General features: G+C 43.4%; 1 long non-coding RNA gene and 1 pseudogene across 1 annotated transcript in view; one reads left to right on the top strand and one right to left on the bottom strand.

The window, feature by feature from the left end:
- LOC139547202 (uncharacterized) overlaps positions 1-1274 on the top strand; it is an 8206-nt gene extending 6932 nt beyond the window's left edge. Inside the window, exon 2 of the long non-coding RNA XR_011669354.1 lies at positions 554-1274. This is a non-coding gene — a long non-coding RNA (uncharacterized lncRNA). The remainder of the gene's footprint in view (positions 1-553) is intronic.
- Positions 1275-16085: 14811 nt separating this feature from the next.
- On the bottom strand, positions 16086-25207 carry LOC139547272 (hemopexin-like; annotated as a pseudogene).
- Positions 25208-26627: the final 1420 nt, after the last annotated feature.

Below are 26627 nucleotides of genomic sequence, written 5' to 3'. Positions count from 1 at the left end.
AACCTGAGGATTGATTATAAAAAACATTTGACATGTTTCTACGAACATTACGGATACTTTTTGGAATTTTCATCGAACGGAACGAGGCTTTGGTTTTCTGAACATAACGCGCAACCCAAATGGCGTTTTTTTGTTATAAAAGTAATGTTTATCGAACAAAAATAACATTTATTGTGTAACTGGGAGTCTCGTGAGTGCAAACATCCGAAGATTATCAAAGGTAAGCGATTCATTTTATTGCTTTTCTGACTTTCGTGACCATGCTAATTTGGGGCTAGCTGTTCTAACATTGATTGATACACTTACAAAAGCTTGGATTGACAACAAGCTAAGCTGTGTTTTGGTCAATTTCACTTGTGATTGCATGATTATAAATATTTTTAGTAATATTCTGCGCCCTGCAATTCAGCGGTTGTTTAGGAAAATGATCCCGTAAAAGGGATCTGTAGCGCAGAGAAGTTAACGTGACTACAAAATATCTCAAAAGTTACCTGTAAACTTTGCCAAAACATTTCAAACTACTTTTGTAATACAACTTTAGTTATTTTTTAAGGTTACGGTCCGGTTGAAGTTCCTCGGTGTACACGTCATTTGCCAATGACCATCTGGATGATCCAGAGGAGGAATGGGAGAAGGTCATGTGGTCTGATGAGACAAAAATAGAGCTTTTTGGTCTAAACTCCACTCGCCGTGTTTGGAGGAAGAAGAAGGATGACCCCAAGAACACCATCCCAACCGTGAAGCATGGAGGTGGAAACATCATTCTTTGGGGATGCTTTTCTTCAAAGGGGACAGGACGACTGCACCGTATTGAGGGGAGGATGGATGGGGCCATGTATGGCGAGATCTTGGCCAACAACCTCCTTCCCTCAGTTTGAGCATTGAAGATGGGTTGTGGCTGGGTCTTCCAGCATGACAACGACCCAAAACACACAGCCAGGGCAACTAAGGAGTGGCTCCGTAAGAAGCATCTGAAGGTCCTGGAGTGGCCTAGCCAGTCTCCAGACCTGAACCCAATAGAAAATCTTTGGAGTGAGCTGAAAGTCCGTATTGCCCAGCGACAGCCCCGAAACCTGAAGGATCTGGAGAAGGTCTGTATGGAGGAGTGGGCCAAAATCCCTGCTGCAGTGTATGCAAACCTGGTCAAGAACTACAGGAAATGTATGATCTCTGTAATTGCAAACAAAGGTTTCTGTACCAAATATTAAGTTCTGCTTTTCTGATGTATCAAATACTTATGTCATGCAATAAAATGCAAATTAATTACTTAAAAATCATACAATGTGATTTTCTGGATTTTTGTTTTAGATTCCGTCTCTCACAGTTGAAGTGTACCTATGATAAAAATTACAGACCTCTACATGCTTTGTAAGTAGGAAAACCTGCAAAATCGGCAGTGTGTCAAATACTTGTTCTCCCCACTGTATATATTTACCATTGTTGCAGTGTTAATATGTATATATTTACCATTGTTGCAGTGTTAATACGTATATATTTTATTTCTTTTTAATTCTGTTCTTTTTAATTACTTGTATTATTTTTATTTCTCTCTGCATTTGTTTGAATTCGGACTTTAAGATTTTTACTGTACCCTGTATTTACATCACCAACTCTGTACATGTGCCTGTTAAACTTGTAATCTAATCTAGACACATTAGGTGGATTCCGGACCATGGTCAGCACATCGGCCGGACACCAGCTCGGCACTGGATTGGATATGAGCAAACAAGTATTCAGGCTTACCTTTCTTGTGTGTTTCACGTTTTACAGTACAAGGCGTAGACGCCTAGGCTTGGTGTTGAAGAACGAGATTATTTTTTCATAGTCCAAAGAGTCACTCGGGTTCCTTTTAAAGGACAACAGGGTGAGATTGTTGAGACGGTGTAGTCAACATGCAATACCTGATGGATGTTTTAATATGGCCTGCAGTGGAGAAGAGTCTATCAACACTACGTGAAGTCATAGGAAGGGTGATGATGGCCGTTAGTAGTCTGTTGATGTTAGGAACAATGTCAGGGCTACAGCTGCCCAAAACTTCAAGAAGGGACGGGAATTCCTGACCTCCCCCCGCGAAGGTGCTTCCAATCCTCTATAACAAATTAGCCTTCCATAGTGGCCTCTGGGGAAATTTGTAATTTTTTGGGAGAAAACACAAACAACAAATGATTTTAGCAGAAACTCTTGTCCAGAGAAACGTATGGTTAAGTGCCTTGCTCAAGGGCACATCGGCAGATTTTTCCCCTAGTCAACTGGGGGATTCAAACCTGCAACCTTTTGATTAGGTGGGCCAGTGTTCAATCTGGCAGGGCCTCTGCCCAGTTTGGCCCTGCCATGGCTTCGGCTTTGCCAACACCTCATTACACACAATCTACACTCAATCTCTCTCTGGTGTGAAAATGTATTGGTTCGTGAGTTACGGGTTTTATGGGCTACTTCTAAAGTGCATCGTGTCCTTCATGGTGTTTAAAAAAAAAAACGGATTCATTATTTCACTGTGACCTGCTGCTGCTGACTATCAGGCAGTGAGGCCAGCGACAGTCTGTTGCTGCGTGACTGAGTGAGTGAGGAGGGAGCAGGAGGCCCGGAGGAGTATGTGTGTGTTGAGAGAGAGCTGCAGCATGCAGCTAGCCTCTGAGTTTATTACAGCCAACACAGAAAGGGAGAGAAACTGAGAAATAATCATTCAACAGTATCAGAGAGAGAGAAAGAGGATGGAACAATATGCTTTAATTCTGGGTATACTATACAGCCAGGGCGTCCTGTAGTCCCAGTGATATGTCTGGGACCGTTGAAACAGACTCTGGGACAGTTCTGGGATGACATATCAGACACTGGGACAGTTCTGGGATGATATATCAGACTCTGGGACAGTTCTGGGATGACATATCAGACTCTGGGACAGTTCTGGGATGACATATCAGACTCTGGGACAGTTCTGAGATGATATATCAGACTCTGGGACAGTTCTGGGATGACATATCAGACTCTGGGATAGTTCTGGGATGATATATCAGACTGGGACAGTTCTGGGATGATATATCAGACACTGGGACAGTTCTGGGATGACATATCAGACTCTGGGACAGTTCTGGGATGACATATCAGACTCTGGGATAGTTCTGGGATGATATATCAGACTGGGACAGTTCTGGGATGATATATCAGACACTGGAACAGTTATGGGATGACATATCAGACTCTGGGACAGTTATGGGATGACATATCAGACTCTGGGACAGTTCTGGGATGACATATCAGACTCTGGGACAGTTCTGGGATGACATATCAGACTCTGGGATAGTTCTGGGATGATATATCAGACTGGGACAGTTCTGGGATGACATATCAGACTCTGGGACAGTTCTGGGATGACATATCAGATTCTGGGACAGTTCTGGGATGACATCAGACTCTGGGACAGTTCTGGGATGACATATCAGACTCTGGGACAGTTCTGGGATGACATATCAGACTCTGGGACAGTTCTGGGATGATATATCAGACTCTGGGACAGTTCTGGGATGATATATCAGACTCTGGGACAGTTCTGGGATGACATTTCAGACACTGGGACAGTTCTGGGATGACATATCAGACTCTGGGACAGTTCTGGGATGACATATCAGACTCTGGGACAGTTCTGGGATGATATATCAGACTCTGGGACAGTTCTGGGATGACATTTCAGACACTGGGACAGTTCTGGGATGACATATCAGACTCTGGGACAGTTCTGGGATGACATATCAGACTCTGGGACAGTTATGGGATGACATTTTCAAAATGAGTACAACTAGGCCTACTGCAACAGACCATAACTTTTAGCTTAAAAATGTTGATAAACTATTATTTCCTCACATTATAAACTCAACAATGTGCACATGGTACTAAAGCAATGAGCAAATGTTCCCAAATGAAATTAGCTGGAAAACACTTTAGAAAGCGCAAAGTCACATGAAAGAGGTTTAATATGATGATCCAGGGGAGGATGTAGAGACGCAATCAGCAACACGGGTTACTAATATGACCTGGATTGTGAATTGTGACTGGCTTCGCTCGGATGGTGAATGTGGGTAAAGTGTACGCTGCGCAACAGGAACTGGCCTTTTGTTTTCTCTGTTCTTGTGCCCATTTGATCTGAATGAACTGTGAGTATCTACAGAATCAAGACTTCAGACCTTAATGTTAATTATCTTACATTATGACTGTCAAACATGACGGCCGTTTAGCTGCTTACATTTCTGAAGAAAAAAGAAAGGTTATTAAAGACGGGCTCCATTCTCTGGTGCGTCCTTCATGTCAGCATCGGTGTGGACATGAGAGGCTGTAACCAATAGCATTTAACTTAGGATACACTTTTAGACTTAGGCTAATTATTTATGTATATTTATGCAAAATAGATTTAAATATTATTCCAATGTTGACCTTTTTATTTGAATGTCTGACAGCCTCATTTATCTATTTCAGGCTACTCTAATTAGCCTTTTAAATCACTGTGAAAGACCTAGAATCCTAGAGTAGACACATGTTGGCAAGTATTTTAATTTCGGACAGTTTATGTTCAGTTTGGGAGGATTCAGGTACTTCGGGATGGTTCAGGTACTTCGAGGTGATTCAGGTACTTCGAGGTGATTCAGGTACTTCGGGATGGTTCAGGTACTTCGGGATGATTCAGGTACTTCGGGATGATTCAGGTACTTCGGGATGATTCAGGTACTTCGGGATGGTTCAGGTACAGGTGGTGATTTTGTTTTGGTCTGGAGCCCTATATGTAGCAAGCTAGCATTGGCCAGAAAGTTTGAAGTCAGATCAAATCAAATCAAATTGTATTTTTCACATGCTCTGAATACAACAGGTGTAGTAGACCTTACCTTGAAATGCTTAATTATAAATACTTAACCTTTATCATGTCGAGAGAGAGAGAGAGGCGCAGAGGTGAGGAACTGATTAACTCCATTACTGACTATTAAAACTCTATGTACTGGACTCATGGAGGATTCATGATGGACTCATGGAGGATTCATGATGGACTCATGATGGATCTCCTCTCTCTCTCTTTCCTTTCCATCTTGCTCCAGAGGGATGGATGACTCAGGCATCAGGCTGCCTGCAGCCACACATTAATTTACATTTTTTATGAAATAAAAGAAGCCTAAAAGCAAAATATTGGGGCTTATTCGATTTATATACTCCAGTTGAAAATATGATTATTTGTAGAGCAATATGACTTACATTAACACGCTGTCTGAAAAAAACATGCGTTTTAACCATTCACTACAATATTCAACAACTGAGACATAAACTGAACAAGTTCCACAGACATGTAACTAACAGAAATTGAATAATGTGTCCCTGAACAAAGGAGGGGGGTCAAAATCAAAAGTAACAGTCAGTATCTGGTGTGGCCACCAGCTGCATTAAGTACTGCAGTGCATCTCCTCTTCATGGACTGCATCAGATTTGCCAGTTCTTGCTGTGAGATGTTACCCCACTCTTCCACCAAGGCACTTGCAAGTTCCCGGACATTTCTGGGGGGCCCTAGCCCTCACCCTCCGATCCAACAGGTCCCAGACGTGCTCAATGGGATTGAAATCCGGGCTCTTCGCTGGCCATGGCAGAACACTGACATTCCAGTCTTGTAGGAAATCACACACAGAACGAGCAGTATGGCTGGTGGCATTGTCATGCTGGAGGGTCATGTCAGGATGAGCCTGCAGGAAGGGTACCACATGAGGGAGGAGGATGTCTTCCCAGTAACGCACAGCGTTGAGATTGCCTGCAATGACAACAAGCTCAGTCCGATGAGGCTGTGACACACCGCCCCAGACCATGACGGACCCTCCACCTCCAAATCGATCCCGCTCCAGAGTACCGTTCTCAGTGTAACGCTCATTCCTTCGACGATAAACACGAATCCGACCCCCTTTCTGGTGAGACAAAACCGCGACTCGTCAGTGAAGAGCACTTTTTATCAGTCCTGTCTGGTCCAGCAACGGTGGGTTTGTGCCTATAGGAGATGTTGTTGCCGGGGATGTCTGGTGAGGACCTGCCTTTACAACAGGCCTACAAGCCCTCAGTCCAGCCTCTCTCAGCCTATTGCAGACAGTCTGAGCACTGATGGAGGGATTGTGCGTTCCTGGTGTAACTCGGGCAGTTGTTGTTGCCATCCTGTACCTGTCCCGCAGGTGTGATGTTTGGATGTACCGATCCTGTGCAGGTGTTGTTACACGTGGTCTGCCACTGTGAGGACGATCAGCTGTCCGTCCTGTCTCCCTGTAGCGCTGTCTTAGGCGTCTCACAGTATGGACATTGCAATGTATTGTCCTGGCCACATCTGCAGTCATCATGCCTCCTTGCAGCATGCCTAAGGCACGTTCACGCAGATGAGCAGGGACCCTAGGCATCTTTCTTTTGGTGTTTTTCAGAGCCAGTAGAAAGGCCTCTTTAGTGTCCTAAGTTTTCATATCTTTGACCTTAATTAATTGCCTACCGTCTGTAAGCTGTTAGTGTCTTAACGACCGTTCCACTGGTGCATGTCAATAATTGTTCATGGTTCATTGAACAAGCATGGGAAACAGTGTTTAAACCCTTTTCAATGAAGATCTGTGAGGTTATTCGGATATTTACGATTTATCTTTGAAAGATAGGGTCCTGAAAAAGGGACGCTTCTTTTATATAGTTCTGATTAACTCATTTGGTGTGATGAACCAATAACGAAGAAATGCAGAGAACAAGCTAAAGGAATTTTACCAGTTGTATTTAAATTGTCATTATGGAGACACCTATTGAATAAATGTGGCAAGTCCTGTCTTGCTGTAACAAACTCATTTTGGGCAGGTTTTCTAGCCTTGTGGGTGGGTTTTGAGTGGTCATTGAAACATTGTTTTATTTATTTTTTTACACCTGGTGACCCTGACCAAAGCAACCAATTAGCATACGCATCTGGCTCTGTCCCAAGACGGTAATTTCCATAATTTTCTAGCAGCATTAACAGCAGGCGAGTTGGTAGTGGGTTTAAAATTATTCAGATTGCTACTACCAAAATTAAATGTTACACTGAACGAAAATATGAACACAATATGTAACAATTTCTTTTTAAATGCACTGAGTTACAGTTCATATAAGGAAATCAGTCAATTGAAATAAATTAACTTGGGTCCTAATCTGTGGATTTCAGATGACTGGGAATACAGATATGAGATCCCTTAAAATAAAATAAAATGTACGTGCGTGGATCAGAAAACCAGTCCTTCAATCCATTTGGAGTAACTGTCAACCACTACCAACATATATGTTTTCCATTTACAGGCAGTCATGTGAAGAAAATCACTTTCCATGTTTACCGAAGGGCCCTCAGGGGGACTGGTAATTCCTCCTTTGGACACATGACTCACGTCGTGATTCATGTGTTTAAAAAACAACAACAACACTGCCTGTTAAATTATATCAAAATAACACATACAATTAGAATGAGAACTCTTGATGTTATTGGTACTGTTATTAATACTGTTATTAATACTGTTATTAGTACTGTTATTGGTACTGTTATTGGTACTGTTATTAGTACTGTTATTAGTACTGTTATTGGTACTGTTATTGGTACTGTTATTACTACTGTTATTAGTACTGTTATTAGTACTGTTATTAGTACTGTTATTAGTACTGTTATTAGTACTGTTATTGGTACTGGTATTAGTACTGTTATTAGTACTGTTATTAGTACTGTTATTAGTACTGTTATTAGTACTGTTATTGGTACTGTTATTATTACTGTAATTAGTACTGCTATTGGTACTGTTATTGGTACTGTTATTAGTACTGTTATTAGTACTGCTATTGGTACTGTTATCAGTACTGTTATTAGTACTGCTATTGGTACTGCTATTGGTACTGTTATTGAAACTTTATTGGTACTGTTATTGGTACTGTTATTAGTACTGTTATTAGTACTGCTATTGGTACTGTTATCAGTACTGTTATTAGTACTGCTATTGGTACTGTAATTGGTACTGTTATTAGTACTGTTATTAGTACTGTTATTAGTACTGTTATTGGTACTGTTATTAGTACTGTTATTAGTACTGTTATTAGTACTGTTATTACTACTGTTATTGGTACTGTTATTAGTACTGTTATTAGTACTGTTATTGGTACTGTTATTGGTACTGGCATTATTACTGTTACTAGTACTGTTATTGGTACTGTTATTAGTACTGTTATTGGTACTGTAATTGGTACTGTTATTAGTACTGTTATTTGAGTGAATTCTGAAAAAGTGGAACACGTTTTGCGTACCTGTTCAGACATCTATTAAATAATCAGTTAAATAAAGGTTAAATAAGAATGCAAAATAAAAAAAATCTATCCAACATATTAGCCCAACACTTCATACATTTCTGACAACCTTATATATATCATAACTGCCATTGGCTACAATTAGGACTATAACAATGGTGTCCCAGTTGGTCTAACCTGCTGTCCCAGTCTAACAAAAGTGAAACAATGTGAATATATTACCACCATTGTGTGTGTGTGTGTGTGATATTAGGAAATACAGTGCATTCACAAATTATTCAGACTTTTTCCACATTTTGTTACATTACAGCCTTATTCTAAAATGTATTAAATTACATTTTTCCCACATCAATCTACACACAATTTCTCAAACTAGACACTCTAATGTACTTGTCCTCTTGCTCAGTTGTGCACCGGAGCCTCCCGCTCCTTTTTCTATTCTGGTTAGAGCCAGTTTGTGCTGTTCTGTGAAGGGAGTAGTACACAGCGTTGTACCAGATCTTCAGTTTCTTGGTAATTTCTCGCATGGAATAGCCTTCATTTCTCAGAACAAGAAAAGACTGACGAGTTTCAGAAGAAAGTACTTTGTTTCTGGCCATTTTTTGCCTGTAACCGAACCCACAAATGCTGATTCTCCAGATACTCAACTAGTCTAAAGAAGGCCAGTTTTATTGCTTCTTTAATCAGAACCAAAGTTTTCAGCTGTGCTAAAACAATTGCAAAAGGGTTTTCTAATGATCAATTAGCCTTTAAAAATGATAAACTTGGATTAGCTAGCACAACGTTCCCTTGGAACACAGGGGAGCTGGTTGCTGATAATGAGCCTCTGTAAGCCTACAGTGCCTTGCAAAGGTATTCATCCCCCTTGGCATTTTTCCTATTTTGTTGCATTACAACCTGTAATTTAAATTAATTCAAATTTTAATTCCATGTAATGGACATACACAAAATAGTCCACATTGGTGAAGTGAAATGAAAGAAAATTACTTTTTTCGAAAAATTTGAAAAATTTGAAAACGGACAAGTGGTGCGTCCATATGTATTCACCCCTTTGCTATGAAGCCCCTAAATAAGATCTGGTGCTACCAATTACCTTCCGAAGTCACATTATTAGTTAAATGAAGTCCACCTGTCTGGAATCTAAGTGACACATGATCTGTCAGATGATTTCAGTATATATACACCAGTTCTGAAAGGCCCCAGAGTCTGCAACACCACTAATCAAGGGGCACCACCAAGCAAGTGGCACCATGAAGACCAAGGAGCTCTCCAAACAGGTCAGGGACAACGTTGTGGAGAAGTACAGATCAGGGTTGGGTTATAAAAAAATATCTGAAACTTTGAACATCCCACAGAGCAACATTAAATCCATTATTAAAAAATGGAAAGAATATGGCACCACAACAAAGCTGCCAAGAGAGGGCCGCCCACCAAAACTCACAGACCAGCCAAGCAGGGCATTAATCAGAGAGGCAACAAAGAGACCAAAGATAACCCTGAAGGAGCTGCAAAGCTCCACAGCAGAGATTGGAATGTCTGTCCATAGGACCACTTTAAGCCGAACACTCCACAGAGCTGGGCTTTGCAGAAGAGTGACCAGAAAAAAAGCCATTGCTTAAAGAAAAAAATAAGCAAAAATGTTTGGTGTTCGCCAAAAGGCATGTGAGAGACTCCCCCAAACATATGGAAGAAGGTACTCTGTTCAGATGAGACTAAAATGTAGCTTTTTGGCCATCAAGAAAACGCAATGTCTGGCGCAAACCCAACACCTCTCATCACCCCGAGAATACCATCCCCACATTGAAGCATGGTGGTGGCAGCATCATGCTGTGGGGATGTTTATCATTGGCATGGACTGGGAAACTGGTCAGAATTGAAGGAGAGATGGATGGCGCTAAATACAGGAAAATTCTTGAGGGAAACCTGTTTCAGTCTTCCAGAGATTTGAGACTGGGACGGAGGTTCACCTTCCAGCAATACTTGAGTGGTTTAAGGGGAAACATTTAAATGTCTTGGAATGGCCTAGTCAAAGCCCAGACCACAATCCAATTGAGAATCTGTGGTATGACTTAAAGATTGCTGTACACCAGCGGAACCCATCCATCTTGAATTAGCTGAAGCAGTTTTTGCTTGAATGGGCAAAAATCCCAGTGGCTAGATGTGCCAAGTTTATAGAGACATACCCCAAGAGACTTGCAGCTGTAATTGTTGCAAAAGGTGGTTCAACAATGTATTGACTTTGGGGGATGAATAGTTATGAATGCTCAAGTTTTCAGCTTTCTTGTTTGTATCACAATAACAAATATTTATTATCTTCAAAGTGGTAGACATGTTGTGTAAATCAAATGAAACAAACCCCCCAAAAATCTATTTTAATTCCAGGTTCTAAGGAAACAAAATAGGAAAAATGCCAAGTGGGGTGAATACTTTCGCAAGCCACTGTATGTAGATATTCCATTAAAAAGCAGCCTTATCCAGCTACAATAGTCATTTACAACATTAACCATGTCTACACTGTATTTCTGATAAATTTTATGTTATTTTAATGGACAAAAAAATTGCTTTTCTTTCAAAAACAAGAACATTTCTAAGTGACCCCAAACTTTTGAATGGTAGTGTATACAGTATATATACAAAACTATGTGAACACCCCTTGAAATTAGTAGATTTGTCTAATTCAGCCACACCCGTTTAATTATTTTTTTTTTAAACCTTTATTTAACTAGGCAAGTCAGTTAAGAACAAATTCTTATTTTCAATGAAGGCCTAGGAACAGTGGGTTAACTGCCTTGTTCAGTGGCAGAACGACAGATTTGTACCTTGTCAGCTCGGGGATTTGAACTTGCAACACTTTCAGTTACTAATCCAACGCTCTAACCACTAGGCTACGCTGCCGCCCCCAAACTTGGCTTATACACCAAACAGGTGTATACACCTGCCAGCCACACCCGTTGCTGGCAGGTGTATACATTCGAGCACACAGCCATGCAATCTCCATAGACAAACAATGGCAGTAGAATGACCTTACTGAAGAGTTCAGTGACTTTCAAAGTGCCACCTTTCCAACAAGTCAGTTTGTCAAATTTCTGTTAGAGCTGACCCGATCAAATGTAAGTGCTGTTATTGTGAAGTGGATACGTCTCGGAGCAACAATGGCTCAGCCGCTAAGTGGTAGGCCACACAAGGTCACAGAACGGAACCGCTGAGTGCTGAAGCGTGTAGTGTGTAAAAGACATCTGTCCCGGGTTGCAACACTCACTACTGAGTTCCAAATTGCCTCTGGAAGCAACGTCAGCACAATAACTGTTTGTCAGGAGCTTCATGAAATGGATTTTCATGACAGTAGCAGCCGCACACAAGCCTGAGATCACCATGGGCAGGCCTCCCGAGTGGTGCAGCGGTCTAAGACACTGCCTTGCAGTGCTAGAGAAATCACTACAGACCCGGGTTTGATTTCAGGCTGTGCCACGACCGGGAGACCCATGAGGTGGCGCAAAATTGGTCCAGCGTCGTCCGAGTTAGGGGAGGGTTTGGCCGGCCGGGAGGTCCTTGTCCCATAGCGCTTAAGTCAGTCTTTGTTGCGGCCCGGGCGCACGATGACTTTGTTTGCTAGTTGTACTGTGTTTCCTACGACACATCAGGTGCGGCTGGCTTCTGGGTTAAGCGAGCAGTGTGTCAAGAAGCAGTGAGGCTTGGTAGGGTCGTGTTTTCGGAGGACGCATGGCTCTCGACCTTCGCCTCTCCAGAGTCTGTACGAGAGTTGTGTGTCTTCCAAATGGACAATAACCCCAAGCATACTTACAAAGTTGTGGCAAAATGGCTTAAGGACAACAAAGTCAAAGTATTGGAGTGGCCATCACAAAACCCTGACCTCAATCCTATAGAAAATCTGTGGTCAGAACTGAAAAAGCGTGTGCGAGCAAGGAGGCCTACAAACCTGACTCAGTTACACCAGCTCTGTCAGGAGGAATGGGCCAAAATTCACCCAACTTATTGTGGGACGCTTGTGGAAGGCTCCCCGAAATGTTTGACCCAAGTTAAACAATTTAAAGGCAATGCTACCAAATACTAATTGAGTGTATGTGAACTTCTGACCCACTGGGAATGTGATGAAAGAAATAAATGTGATGAAAGAAATAAATCATTCTCTCTACTATTATGCTGAAATTTTACCCCCTTCAAAATAAAGTGATGATCCTAACTGACCTAAGACTGGGAATTTTTACTTGGATGAAATGTCAGGATTTGTGAAAAACTGAGTTTAAATGTATTTGGCTAAGGTGTATGTAAACTTCCGACTTCAACTGTATATACAGGGGGTACCGGTACCGAGTCAGTGTGTGGGGGTACAGTACAAAACAAATCGGGAGGGGGTCAATGTAATAGTCATTTGATTGGCCATTTGATTAATCTCTTATCTATTTTTTTAAGGTATTTTCTTAAAACTGCAATGTTTGGTTTTAAGGGCTTGTATGTTAGCATTTCACTGTAAGGTCTACTACACCTGTTGTATTCGGAGCATGTGACAACAACAAAAAATAGATTTATATAGTTCTGATCCCAGAGCCATATAAGACTTTGATGTTCTCTTTTTAGTATAGTGATATATATATATTAGTATAGTGAGAGGGGATATATATATATAGAGATATGTATAGTATGAAACACTAAAGGTTATTGGAACTGTGTTATATTGTAAGTTTATTGGAAGAGTGACTGTGATATTCGTTGGGAAGACATGGACACAATAAAAGCAGAAGTATTATCTGTGTAATACTATTTGTTCATGTCAGACAGACAACAGCTGTATTTAACATTAGATATAGAAGTAGAGGTATGAGGTAGGATCATTCTTCCTGGTTGCAAATATAAATACTGACATTAAATACTCAATGAAAACACTGAACACACTTTTCGGTACATTTGATCAGAAACTGTCAGTCTTGACTTAACCCAATCGATGCCTCATCAAATCATCAGGATAACTTGAGATACACATGAATGACTCGAGTTTAAATACAAAACTCTCAGTGACCTTAAACTTTTACTGCAGTGGGTTAAATTAGGGTCACACAGAGGGATTCTGGGTAGTCTTAAACAAATCTACTTTGAAACAGAAGTATATCCACCTCACACACAAAGTTATGGGCAAAAAAAAAAAAACGTAAAACCTGTACCATGTCAGATATAGAGTTGAAATGTATTCAATTTTGAGTTTGCATCCCAATATTACACGTTATATACACAACAGAAGACTGAATCATAGCAAAATCGTTTGACATAGAAACACCAGATTTATTTTTTTATTTTATTTTATTTTATTTATTTATTTTATTTAACCTTTATTTAACCAGGTAGGCAAATTGAGAACACGTTCTCATTTACAATTGCGACCTGGCCAAGATAAAGCAAAGCAGTTCGACACATACAACAACACATAGTTACACATGGAGTAAAACAAACATATAGTCAATGATACAGTGAAAAAATAATAAGTCTATATACAATGTGAGCAAGTGAGGTGAGATAAGGGAGGTGAAGGCAAACAAATATATGTATAAATAAATAAAAATATAAAAAGGCCATGGTGGCGAAGTAAATACAACACAGCAAGTAAAATAAAACTAAAAACACTGGAATGGTTGGTTTGCAGTGGAAGAAAGCGCAAAGTAGAGACAGAAATAATGGGGTGCAAAGGAGCAAAATAAATAAATAAATACAGTAGGTAAAGAGGTAGTTGTTTGGGCTAAATTATAGATGGGCTATGTACAGGTGCAGTAATCTATGAGCTGCTCTGACAGCTGGTGCTTAAAGCTAGTGAGGGAGATAAGTGTTTCCAGTTTCAGAGATTTTTGTAGTTCGTTCCAGTCATTGGCAGCAGAGAACTGGAAGGAGAGGCGGCCAAAGGAAGAATTGGTTTTGGGGGTGACCAGAGAGATAAACCTGCTGGAGCGCGTGCTACAGGTAGGTGTTGCTATGGTGACCAGCGAGCTGAGATAAGGGGGGACTTTACCTAGCAGGGTCTTGTAGATGACCTGGAACCAGTGGGTTTGGCGACGAGTATGAAGCGAGGGCCAGCCAACGAGAGTGTACAGGTCGCAGTGGTGGGTAGTATATGGGGCTTTGGTGACAAAACGGATGGCACTGTGATAGACTGCATCCAATTTATTGAGTAGGGTTTTGGAGGCTATTTTGTAAATGACATCACCGAAGTCGAGGATTGGTAGGATGGTCAGTTTTACAAGGGTATGTTTGGCAGCATGAGTGAAGGATGCTTTGTTGCGGAAAAGGAAGCCAATTCTAGATTTAACTTTGGATTGGAGATGTTTGATGTGAGTCTGGAAGGAGAGTTTACAGTCTAACCAGACACCTAGGTATTTGTAGTTGTCCACATATTCTAGGTCAGAGCCGTCCAGAGTAGTGATGTTGGACAGGCGGGCAGGTGCAGGCAGCGATCGGTTGAAGAGCATGCATTTAGTTTTACTTGTATTTAAGAGCAATTGGAGGCCACGGAAGGAGAGTTGTATGGCATTGAAGCTCGCCTGGAGGGTTGTTAACACAGTGTCAAAAGAAGGGCCAGAAGTATACAGAATAGTGTCGTCTGCGTAGAGGTGGATCAGAGAATCACCAGCAGCAAGAGCGACATCATTGATGTATACAGAGAAGAGAGTCGGTCCAAGAATTGAACCCTGTGGCACCCCCATGGAGACTGCCAGAGGCCCGGACAACAGACCCTCCGATTTGACACACTGAACTCGATCAGAGAAGTAGTTGGTGAACCAGGCGAGGCAATCATTAGAGAAACCAAGGCTGTCGAGTCTGCCGATGAGGATGTGGTGATTGACAGAGTCAAAAGCCTTGGCCAGGTCAATGAATACGGCTGCACAGTATTGTTTCCTATCGATGGCGGTTAAGATATCGTTTATGACCTTGAGCGTGGCTGAGGTGCACCCATGACCAGCTCTGAAACCAGATTGCATAGCGGAGAAGGTATGGTGGGATTCGAAATGGTCGGTAATCTGTTTGTTGACTTGGCTTTCGAAGACCTTAGAAAGGCAGGGTAGGATAGATATAGGTCTGTAGCTGTTAGGGTCAAGAGTGTCCCCCCCTTTGAAGAGGGGGATAACCGCAGCTGCTTTCCAATCTTTGGGAATCTCAGACGACACGAAAGAGAGGTTGAAAAGGCTAGTAATAGGGGTGGCAACAATTTCAGCAGATAGTTTTAGAAAGAAAGGGTCCAGATTATCTAGCCCGGCTGATTTGTAAGGGTCCAGATTTTGCAGCTCTTTTAGAACATCAGCTGACTGTATTTGGGAGAAAGAGAAATGGGGAAGGCTTGGGCGAGTAGCAGAGGGGAGGGCAGTGCTGTTGTCCGGGGTAGGGGTAGCCAGGTGGAAAGCATGGCCAGCCGTAGAAAAATGCTTATTGAAATTCTCAATTATAGTGGATTTGTCGGTGGTGACAGTGTTTCCTATCTTCAGAGCAGTTGGAAGCTGGGAGGAGGTGTTCTTATTCTCCATGGACTTTACAGTGTCCCAGAACTTTTTTGAATTTGTGTTGCAGGAAGCAAATTTCTGCTTGAAAAAGCTAGCCTTGGCTTTTCTAACTGCCTGTGTATACTGGTTTCTAGCTTCCCTGAAAAGTTGCATATCACGGGGGCTGTTCGATGCTAATGCAGAATGCCATAGGATGTTTTTCTGTTGGTTAAGGGCAGTCAGGTCAGGAGAGAACCAAGGGCTATATCTGTTCCTGGTTCTAAATTTCTTGAATGGGGCATGCTTATTCAATAATTTATCCACATTATTCTTTAATTACGTTTATTATTTATAAAATTATGAAAAATATGAATAACATTCCACCCATGAGGCCACTAGGTCATTTGACTGCTGGAAAGGGCTACTGAATGAATAAGGCAAAAGTCAGAGTTAAGAGGATCTCAAGTTAGAGGATTTGGGGCGTGCATAGTCAACAACTGACTAACATTCGTCCCATGGTGTCCATGTAACAGTATAACTTTAGTACGTCCCCTCGCCCCGACACAGGCGCGAACCAGGGACCCTCTGCACACATCAACAACAGTCACCCACGAAGCGGCGTTACCCATCGCTCCACAAAAGCCGCGGCCCTTGCAGAGCAAGGGGAAACCCTACTTCAAGTCTCAGAGCAAGTGACGTAACCGATTGAAACGCTATTAGCGCGTACCCGCTAACTAGCTAGCCATTTCACATCCGTTACATCCACAGCCAAACATCTCCAGCGATATCTTGTGTGGCTCAGGGCATGATCTTGCTGTAAGCCAGCAGCATAGGGGTCTCGTAGTGGAAGTAACCTGCTCCCACAAACACCCTGATTCCGTCGGGGCAGCGTCCACCTTCGGGGAAGGGCAGCCTGGACTCCCTGATCACTCCTCCAGGAGTGGAGACCAGCTCAATGTCAAACATTTGGTTCACTGAATTGGAGGGGAATGAAGAAATTATTATGTGACAAGGGTCATATTCATTAGGGCACCAAATGGACTGAAACAGAGGGTAAGAATACCTGTAAGAAAACGATTGCTTTGGTTTTCTGTTTTTATTAAAACGTTTTGCTACGGTGAACACTAATAAATACGACCCAGGTATGGGGATCAGGTCATGTGACAAGGAAGTGATGATTGTTGTGTTTATACGTTAATGCTTTTTCCGGTATACATTACACTACACTCTACGCGTGCCTGTAAATGTATGGAGGGGGGAAATAAAGAAGGTTAGCACCGCACCCTTGATGACGTGCAAAATGGAATGTTCTCCACAGATAAAAGCAGTGTCCAGCGGGCCTTGGATCTCCAGCGCATCTTTCAGGGGAATCACACCACCAGGCGGTAAAGCTGCCCACCAGACTCATACAGAAACAGCTGGTCTTCCTGTTGGCACAACATACATCAGTGAAGAAACATTACAAGTGGGTGCTACACATTGGTTGTGTAAGAGGCGAGTTTCCCACCTCACTATGTAAAAGCACCTACTATAGGTGGAAATATCAATATAATATAAATCAAATTATTGTTATTAGTTTTGTCTTTATTTAACCAGATAGGTCAAAACATTTGTCTTTTATAATAAAAGGCTACAGTGCAGGTTAATACAACCATATGAATACACACACAGGTACACAACCAGAGGTTAAACACAATATGAATACTCACAGGTACACACACACCGAGTCAAATCAAAGCCATACACACCTCTGAAGGCGAAGGATTTCTCCGGGCCGTCTTCTGTCATGGCGTCCAGGGGGGGCGTGGCTGCAACGCTCCCTCTCCGTGTGGTCGCTCAAACGGCCAGGGTGGCATCATGATCAAATCAGAAACTTCACCAGACGCACATTAAAAAAAAGGTAGGCTCAGCGATGCAAGACTTTTCTCTCACACAGTCACACAAATCAAATAAAATGTTATTGGTCACATACACGTGTTTAGCAGATGTTATTGCGGGTGTAGCGGAATGCTATCTGCGCATGTGCACGGGTTCGCTTCGCGCTGCACGGCGCTGCACGGGTTCGCTTCACGCTGCACGGGTTCGCTTCACGCTGCACGGCGCTGCACGGGTTTGCTTCGCGCTGAACGTGTTCGTTTCACGCTGCACGGGTTCGCTTCGCGCTACACGGCGCTGCACGGGTTCGCTTCGCGCTACACGGCGCTGCACGGGTTCGCTTCGCGCTACACGGCGCTGCACGGGTTCGCTTCGCGCTGCACGGCGCTGCACGGGTTCGCTTCGCGCTGCACGGGTTCGCTTCACGCTGCACGGGTTCGCTTCGCGCTACACGGCGCTGCACGGGTTCGCTTCGCGCTACACGGCGCTGCACGGGTTCGCTTCGCGCTGCACGGCGCTACACGGGTTCGCTTCGCGCTGCACGGCGCTGCACGGGTTCGCTTCGCGCTGCACGGCGCTACACGGGTTCGCTTCGCGCTGCACGGCGCTGCACGGGTTCGCTTCGCGCTGCACGGCGCTGCACGGGTTTGCTTCGCGCTACACGGCGCTGCACGGGTTCGCTTCGCGCTGCACGGCGCTGCACGGGTTCGCTTCGCGCTACACGGCGCTGCACGGGTTCGCTTCGCGCTGCACGGCGCTGCACGGGTTCGCTTCGCGCTGCACGGCGCTACACGGGTTCGCTTCGCGCTGCACGGGTTCGCTTCGCGCTGCACGGCGCTACACGGGTTCGCTTTGCGCTGCACGGCGCTGCACGGGTTCGCTTCGCGCTACACGGCGCTGCACGGGTTCGCTTCGCGCTGCGCGGCGCTGCACGGGTTCGCTTCGCGCTGCGCGGCGCTACACGGGTTCGCTTCGCGCTGCTACAGTACTTCCCCGTCACAGTTCCGGACCGAGGGTGGAACTTGGTGAACTGGTGTCCATGGAAACAGTAGTAGTGATCCGACCAGCGAAGGACTGAGGTGCAGTTAGGGAGGTGGGTCCAACTGGCCAGCCTTTACCTTCTTAGTGTAGGTGTCAAAGTGGAACACGTCATGCACTGGGGAGGAAGCAGGGTTGGAGTCAATAATATATAATAGCATTATATATTAGCTTTTATCCAAAGCCGTTTACAGTCATGTGTGCATAAATGTTTTACTTATGAGTGGTCCCAGAAATCGCCTTACCAACTGAGCTACAGAGGACATGTATTTAAATGTTTTTGTCTATCTTTGATAGAGATTGATTGTTGATTTGATAGAGATATGGGTATTAGCTTACCCTTGAAGAATATGACAGAGTCTCGGCGACAATCTCCCCTTGGGACACACCACAGCAGCGTCCAGGTGGTCAGGGATACCAGGGAACACCTCAGAGATGTCCTTGGGGAAGCCCGTCTCCAGTTGGTGCTTGTAGTAGCTGAACACTTTGGTGTCCTGCACCAGAGAAAACACAGGACAGAGGTCAGAGGTCAGCCACCTCAGAGATGTCCTTGGGGAAGCCCGTCTTCGTGGTAGCTGAACACCTTGTTGTCCTAAAGAGGAGAGAGGAGAGGAATCTTTATAACCTATCAGAGGGCAAGGTTGCGCTACTACCATATTGTTTAGTACCTTGTTGTCCTAGAGTGGAGAGAGGAGGAGATGCAGGAGAGGAGGGTGGAGCTAATACCATATTGTTTAGTACCTTGTTGCCCTAGAGTGGAGAGAGGAGGAGATGATGGAGAGGAGGGTGGAGCTACTACCATATTGTTAAGGCCAATCCAGTCTTTTTAGTATCTGGGTATAGAGGGTGTTTCTGGACAGGACCAATGTTCAGGTTTGTGGAGGAACTGATGTAATTAGTTACATGTCAAATCAAATCATATTGTATTTGTCACATACACGTGTTCAGCAGATGTTATTGCGGGTGAAGCAAAATGCTTGTGAATGTATTTTAGGTTGGGTGAACAAAAGGACTTGAATTCCTGTATGTGGTTACAATCACACCATGAGTCATTAATCATGAAACATACACCCCCGCCCTTCTTCTTCTTCCCGGAGAGATGTTATCTGATTACAACAACAAAAAACAGTAAATGTAATCAGTTACGTTACCAGCAAATATTACAGATACTTTTGAAAAACTAGATGATTACTTCTTGGATTACTTTTAAATTCAGAAAGGATGTTTGACAAAAAATTACATTATTACATCTTTGTTTTTAATTCAGAATTGAAAAAAAAAGTTTCAGTTTAAGTTTGTTCCACTTGAGTGAGTCTGACCACCAATCAGAGACCATTACGATGACACACCAAATGATGACCACCAATCAGAGACCACTATGATGACACACCAAATGACTACCAATCAGAGACCACTACGATGACACACCAAATGCGTTTGATGGATCGTTTTTGTCTTCTTCTAAATGCCTATTACTAAAAGTAATCCAAAAGTAACTGCAAGTAATCCAATTATGTTTGGATGATCCCAAAGTTACATTACTGATTACAATGTTGTACAGGTAACTAGCAACTGTAACAAATTAGAATTTAGAAAGTAACCTACCCAACCCTGACAATGTTTCAGTAGATATCCCTAGGAGTTGAACATCAATTTTGGGATTTAAAAGACATTCAAAAGACGATGTTTGACACATTTTGCTCACTGGAATGGTAAAAACAGGAAGTGAAATGTTAATACCAGGAAGAAGTAGGTATGCAGATGGTCTTTGTCGTTAGGCTGGTGGAGACAAAAAGCGGCATCAATGTGACCCAGGTGATGATGCTCGTCCAGCTCCTTGTAGGAACCGTTGATCAGCTCAGAGGGACCGTGGAAGCCGGCCCACATGTGGTCACCTGGCAGAACCAAAGCCACGCAGTCGGTCAAATCAGATTAATAAAGATCATCCACTAGGCAACAATTTTCTATCACTGTTTTCTAGAGAGGTCTGGGATGCATCTAAACATGCTGATCAATAACAGTTGTCACGTTGGCATAAATTATTCGGGAGACAGATGCAGGAATGTGTAAAAAGGGTTTTTAATTAAGCCCAAATTACGGCGCGCCGTGTAAAGGCACGGGGACGAAGATCAAACAAACACGTAACAAAACACAGGGTTGAAACCCAAAACAAAAGAGCGAGGAGTACTTCGAATAAATAACACAAGCGCACAATGATTAACACACGGGACGAGACCCGGAATCATCTGCACAATCCACAAGGAAACGAAAGCCCAAAACACACAGCACAGATACTCGCACGCACCAACAGACATTGTAACAATAATGGAACAGCCCCAATGGAAACCAAAGGACACACTTACACAAGTACTAATCCGTGGGAACAGGGGACAGGTGAGCGTAATGAAAGTTCCCGGAGGGATCCGTGACAATATTAGCAATAATACTGATCAATAATAATACAGATCAATAATAATACTGATCAATAATAATACTGATCAATAATAGATAAGTCGAATTATGACTCATCAATACTGAGAGACAGATGGGGTATCAGCCATGATTGATTGATTGTTTTTTATTTGAAAGTTTTAAAGAATTCAGTACATAGACACATGATACATACATGTCAGGGATATCACAATACAGTCACTCATTAACCACATTTCCATCCACAGTTTTTATGCAAGTAAAGTCATACCGTATATAAAAAATAAAGTGAAGTTTAAATAAAGTTTCAGTACAATTTTATAAATGCCGACAGATCGTTTGTTCATTTGACACGGTGGGATCTTTTTGTGTCTGTAAAATTAATTATGCGAGAAATGGCGGGGGAAACGCCTTTATGCACAAATATTGATTTAACTTCATGTCAATAATGTTTGTAACATGTTTTGTACTGCTACCATGTTGTTCTGTTGCCATGTTGTGTTGCTACCATTTTGTTGTCATGTTGGGTTGAGATACTGACGTGATCTTCATGTCTGGGTTGGCGCCCCCCCTTGGTTTGTGCTGTGGTGGAGATCTTTGTGGGCTATACTCGGCCTTGTCTCAGGATTGTAAGTTGGTGGTTGAAGATATCCCTCTAGTGGTGCGGGGGCTGTGCTTTGGCAAAGTGGGTGGGGTTATATCCTTCCTGTTTGGCCCTGTCCGGGGGTATCATCGGATGGGGCCACAGTGTCTCCTGACCCCTCCTGTCTCAGCCTCCAGTATTTATGCTGCAGTAGTTTATGTGTCGGGGGGCTAGGGTCAGTTGGTTATATCTGGAGTACTTCTCCTGTCTTATCCAGTGTCCTGTGTGAATTTAAGTATGCTCTCTCTAATTCTCTCCTTCTCTCTTTCTTTCTCTCTCGGAGGATCTGAGCCCTAGGACCATGCGTCAGGACGACCGGGCATGATGACTCCTTGCTGTCCCCAGTCCACCTGGCCTTGCTGCTGTTCCAGTTTCAACTGTTCTGCCTGCGGTTATGGAACCGCCACCTGTCCCAGACCTGCTGTTTTCAACTCTTAATGATCAGCTATGAAAAGCCAACTGACATTTATTCCTGATTATTATTTGACCATGCTGGTCATTTATGAACATTTTGAACATCTTGGCCATGTTCTGTTATAATCTCCACCCGGCACAGCCAGAAGAGGACTGGCCACCCCTCATAGCCTGGTTCCTCTCTAGGTTTCTTCCTAGGTTTTGGCCTTTCAGGGAGTTTTTCCCAGCCACCGTGCTTCTACACCTGCATTGCTTGCTGTTTGGGGTTTTAGGCTGGGTTTCTGTACAGCACTTCGATATATTAGCTGATGTACGAAGGGCTATATAAAATAAACTTGATTTGATTGATTTGTGTTGCTACCATGTTGTTGTCATGTTGTATTGCTACCATGTTGTTGTCATGTTGTATTGCTACCATGTTGTTGTCATGTTGTATTGCTACCATGTTGTTGTCATGTTGTATTGCTACCATGTTGTTGTCATGTTGTATTGCTACCATGTTGTTGTCATGTTGTGTTGCTACCATGTTGTTGTCATGTGTTGCTACCATGTTGTTGTCATGTGTTGCTACCATGCTGTGTTGTCGTGTGTTGCTGTTTTGCTATGTTGTTATCTTAGGTCTCTCTTTATGTAGTGTTGTGTTGTCTCTCTTGTCGTGATGTGTGTTTTGTCCTATATTTTTAATCGCAGCCCCCGTCCCCGCAGGAGGCCTTTTTCCTTTTGGTAGAACGTCATTGTAAATAAGAATTTGTCCTTAACTGACTTGCCTAGTTAAATAAAGTGATGACACGGTGTGTGGTCCTCAAACTACGACTCGGGAAACCACACAGTTAATTAGGCTACTGACAAAATAAATGATGCTATAACTTCACAGGGTTGTGAAAGTGCACGGTAATCTTTATGCTCTTTTTCCAATAAATATAGAAGGGTCTCATTGTCCATAATAATCTCATCATGTAGACTGGCCTAACCGCTCTGTGTCTGCCAGCTCTTGGCTAGAGCACAGATGCCAAGACCAGGAACATTTGCTATTTAACTTAACAGTTTTTTGTGACAAATCTTAATCGTTAGAGTTGAAAATGAGATGGGGAAACACATTGAACTTTCGATTTTTATTAGGTACATAAAAACATAAGCGAAAAAAGTACATTTTGTGTGCACTACATCTCCACGCACTGACCTTAGAGATCCTTTTTTATGTCTCTATTTTGGTTTGGTCAGGGCGTGAGTTGGGGTGGACATTCTATGTTTTGGTCTCCTCCCTTAGACGATCGTTACAGTGCACTACATCGTCACGCACTGATTTTTAAATCTGCTACAAATCCGTTTGGTGGAAACGCACGACTGGTGAGGAAAATACTTATATTTTCATTTTTGCGGACTTTTGAATATTCACATGAAAATCTGTCGCCAATTGGATGGAAACCTAGCTACTTATTTAAATGGTGGTGCATAATGGAACGTGTCAGTTAGTTACCCTTGAAGAAGTAGGTGATTCTCTTAGCGTCCGGGGGTGATCGCATCAAACTCAATCTCTTCACAACGGTCCATCTGGGCTCCATGGTGATCTGGTCCAGCTAGGGTTGCAAAGGGAGGGTGTATTACTGGAAACTTTCAAAGTGTCACACCCTGATCTGTGTCATCTGTCTTTGTGACTTTCTCCACACCCCCTCCAGGTGTCGCCCATCTTCCCCATTATCCCCTGTGTATTTATACCTGTGTTCTCTGTTTGTCTGTTGCCAGTTTGTCTTGTTTGTCATGACAACCAGGGTTGTTGTTATCAGCTCCTGCTTTTCCCAGTCTCTCCTTTTTCTCTCCCTCCTGGTTTTGACCCTTGCCTGTCCTGACTCTGAGCCCGCCTGCCTGACCACTCTGCCTGAGCCTGCCTGCCGACCTGTACCTTTGCCCCACCTCTGGATTGCTGACCTCTGCCTACCCTGACCCTGACTGCCGTCTGGTACCGTTGCCCCACCTCTGGTTTACTGACCCCTGCCTGCCTTGACCTGTCTATTGCCTGCCCCTGTTGGATTATTAAACCATTGTGAATTTGACGTGTCTGCATCTGGGTCTTACCTCGATTCCTGATACAAAGGGAGGGTATATTACTGGAAACTTTCAAAGTTGACCAGTAAACTACTGTAACGGTTGCTTTCCTCCTCCTCGGATGAAGAGAAGGAGTAAGGGTCGGACCAAAACGCAGCGTTGAATGAAGACATAATGACATTTATTTACAGACAGACGAAGACGGTAAAACTTTTACACAAACTACAAAACAACAAACGACGTAGACAGACCTGAACTTGAGAACTTACATATACACGAAGAACGCACGAACAGGTACAGACTACACAAACGAACGAAAACACGAAACAGTCCCGTGTGGTGCATACAGACACAGGAACAATCACCCACAAACAAACAGTGAGAACAGTCCTACCTTAATATGGTTCTCAATCAGAGGAAACGTCAAACACCTGCCTCTAATTGAGAACCATATCAGGCAACACATTTAACCCAACATAGAAACACATAACATAGAATGCCCACCCCAACTCACGCCCTGACCAACTAAACACATACAAAAACAACGAAAACAGGTCAGGAACGTGACAACTACCATAATGTTAGTAACTTTCAGTTTATTTGGAATTATTTAAAATTACATAGTGGCCTTTTTGGGTACTTCAGATGAATAAGCATAATTTCTTTTCAAACTGAAAATCTGTTGTTTCTATGTGAAACAGTTGTGTTACAGTTCAGTCTTCTGTGATGTAAATAACGTGTAATATTGGGATGCAACTCAACATGTAATACATTTCAACTTTATATCTGACATGGTACAAGTGCCGTCTTTTTTTTTTTTAAGCCCATAAACGTGTGTGTGAGGTGTATATACTTCTGTTTCAAAGTAGATTTGTTTAAGACTACCCAGAATCCCTCTGTGTGACCCTGATTTAGCCCACTGCAGTAAGAGGTTAACTGAAAACAATGCCATTGTTGATTGGTACTGCTACCATATTGTCCCCCCCCCCGTTATGTGCCTATGCTGTTTTCACAATGTGCTGTTTTAACCCCCCCCCCCCCCTTATGTGTCTCTGCTGTTCTCACAATGTGCTGTTTAACTCCCCCCCTGTTATGAGCCTCTGCTGTTCTCACAATATGCTGTTTTAACCCCCCCCCCCTGTTATGTGCCTCTGCTGTTCTCACAATGTGCTGTTTAACTCCCCCCCTGTTATGAGCCTCTGCTGTTCTCACAATGTGCTGTTTTAACCCCCCCCTGTTATGTGCCTCTGCTGTTCTCACAACGTGCTGTTTAACTCCCCCCCTGTTATGTGCCTCTGCTGTTCTCACAATGTGCTGTTTTAACCCCCCCCCCCCTGTTATGTGCCTCTGCTGTTCTCACAACGTGCTGTTTTAACCCTCCCCCCCTGTTATGTGCCTCTGCTGTTCTCACAACGTGCTGTTTAACTCCCCCCCTGTTATGTGCCTCTGCTGTTCTCACAATGTGCTGTTTTAACCCCCCCCCCCTGTTATGTGCCTCTGCTGTTCTCACAATGTGCTGTTTTAACCCCCCCCCCTGTTATGTGCCTCTGCTGTTCTCACAATGTGCTGTTTTAACCCCCCCCCCCTGTTATGTGCCTCTGCTGTTCTCACAACGTGCTGTTTTAACCCCCCCCCCCCCCTGTTATGTGCCTCTGCTGTTCTCACAACGTGCTGTTTTAACTTCCCCCCCTGTTATGTGTCTCTGCTGTGTGCAGATGACCATCCCCAACATCTCATTCCAAAATCCTGGGCATTAATATGGACTTGGTCGCCCCTTTGCTGCTATAACAGCCTCCACTCTTCTGGGAAAGATTCATCACTCCAGAGAATGCGTTTCCACTGCTCCAGAGTCTAACTGTGGCGAGCTTTACACCAGTCCAGCCGACCCTTTGCATTGCGCATGGTGATCTTACGCTTGTGTTGCGGCTGCTCGGCCATGGAAACCCATTTCGTGACGTTGCTTCCAGAGGCAGTTTGGAACTCGGTTGCAACTGAGGACAAACGATTGTTACGCGCTATGCGCTTCAACACTCAGCGGTTATGTTCCGTGAGCTTGTGTGGCCTACCACTTTGCGTCTGAGCCGTTGTTGCTCCTAAACGTTCTACTTTTTAATAACAGCGCTTTCGGTTGACCGGAGCATCTCTAGCAGGGCGGACATTTTCAGCTTCCAGAAAGTGTGTATATGTTCTTGCGACATGGGGCCACGCTGTTCACGACGTTGAGATCAGCAAACCCGCTCGCCCACACTGAGCCATACACGTGGTCTGTGGTTGTGAGGCCGGTTGGACGTACTGCCAAATTCTCTAAAATGGAGTTGTAATCAGCTTATGGAGGAGAAATTAACATTAAGTTCTCTGGCAACAGCTTTGGTGTACATTTCTGCAGTCAGCGTGGCAATTGCACTCTCCCTCAA

This window comes from Salvelinus alpinus, chromosome 20 (assembly GCF_045679555.1).
Source record: "Salvelinus alpinus chromosome 20, SLU_Salpinus.1, whole genome shotgun sequence".
In the NCBI taxonomy this organism is placed as follows: Eukaryota; Metazoa; Chordata; class Actinopteri; order Salmoniformes; family Salmonidae; genus Salvelinus; species Salvelinus alpinus.
The sequence above is the reverse complement of the archived record's forward strand: the minus strand, read 5'-3'. Positions and strand labels throughout refer to the sequence as shown.